The following is a 1,637-nucleotide window of genomic DNA, read 5'->3' as shown; positions in this document are numbered from 1 at the left end:
CCGCCCGCCACCCCCTGTCCTCCCCGTGGTCTAACTCGAGGCCCCGTTACTGCACCGTCCGGGGAGTGGCCCGGTCTCCGCGCTCTGCCTCTGTTGCTCTGTGCGGGTCGCGGTCTGTTCTCCAGCTTCGGAGCTCCCCGAGCACAGAGACGAGTCTGATGCCCTGGCCTGCCTCCGCCCAGCGCAGGGCCGGGCACGCCCCAAGCACCCAACAGTCGGCGTTCGAGGAACGAACCCGGTTCTGCTCCGACTCCTTTTAAGTCCCTCCGGGCCTTTCCCAGCTCCTATCCTTTTGTATCACTTGCTGCTTCCCTGCCCACCCTCACCTCTCTCACCCTAGTCCCTGTCCTCCCTCTTTCGTGGTCTCTGCGCAGAGCCTCTCTGAGTCTCTGATCCCTTTCTCTGTGGTTCTCTTCCCGCACCCCCTCCCTGGGAATTCTGGGCGTCCCACGTACCTGAAGACCCCGGTGGGGGGCAGGGCGACGCCCGAGGCCGTGCGCACGCCCCAGGGGACCAGCAGCAGGAGCAGCAGCAGGAGCCGCGCCCGGGAGCTCCGGGGTACCTGGCGGGTCTCCATCACCTGCGGAGAGACAGGGAAGGGCTCCGTGAGGCCGGTGGCCTGGCCCCGCGCCCCAGAGTTTACCCACCCCCAGCAGCCAGATCCCAGGGCCCCTACCGCGCAGTGGACTGGGCCCTAACTCCCTTCCCCGCTCGAGAGACAATGTGCTTTTTCCCCATTGATTTCTAAAGAGAGTGGAAGGAGAGGGGGAGGGAGAGAGGAACATAGATGTGAGACATATCGATTGGTTGCCTCCTGCAGGTGCCCCAACTGGGGCCGGGGAACCCGCAGCGGAGGTATGTGCCCTTGACCAGGAATCTAACCCACAACCCTTGGGTCTGCAGGTCGACACCCTAACCACTGAGCAACCGGTCAGGACTGGAGACAATGTACTTTAGCTCTGTCCCTTTAAGATCCCAAGCTTGTCGCTAGGCTCCCAGGATCCCCAGGGAGGGGGTCAGGTGCGTCACCTGCGCCCTGGGACCCTATCTCCTGCTGCCCCGCCCAGAGCCATTCTGCAGCATTCACTGGTCTCTGCGCCCAGCTCCGCTCACCTGCTGGTATCTCGGACCCCCCTGAACAGGTAGGAGACCCAGGGCCCGAGTGACCCTGTCGCATCCAGGTGTCCTCCAAGCCTACCTACACCTGACCACAGACCAGCCCCTGAGACCCTGAAATCTAAGCTCCGTCCTCAGTAAACAGAGACCTGAGTCCCCCACAACTCTCTCCTCCTGCAGGCTGAGGAGTTCAAACCCCTACACCCCTATCTCTGCAAGACCCGAGACTCAGAGTTCCTCACCTCCTTCTCACTCAGGATCCAGGAGTTCAAGACTCCCATGTCCTTCTCCCCGATAACCCAGCCCCCCAAGCCTGGTTCCCTCAAAACCCTCAGCATCCGAACCTGCAGGCTTCTCTCTAAAGAAGCAGGAATTTGACCCACAGGGCCGCCACCCTCTGGGAATTGGGAGTCTGAACCCCCAGCAGCCTTCTTGCCCAGGACCCAAGAGTCTCCCTCCTCCCCCAGATCCAGGGGCTCAGCCCCCAGCCCCAGTCCTTCCTCCTGAGCCTCCTGGTGTCT

Source organism: Myotis davidii, unplaced genomic scaffold, assembly GCF_000327345.1.
Source record: "Myotis davidii unplaced genomic scaffold, ASM32734v1 scaffold2100, whole genome shotgun sequence".
Lineage (NCBI taxonomy): Eukaryota > Metazoa > Chordata > Mammalia > Chiroptera > Vespertilionidae > Myotis > Myotis davidii.
The sequence above is the reverse complement of the archived record's forward strand: the minus strand, read 5'-3'. Positions refer to the sequence as shown.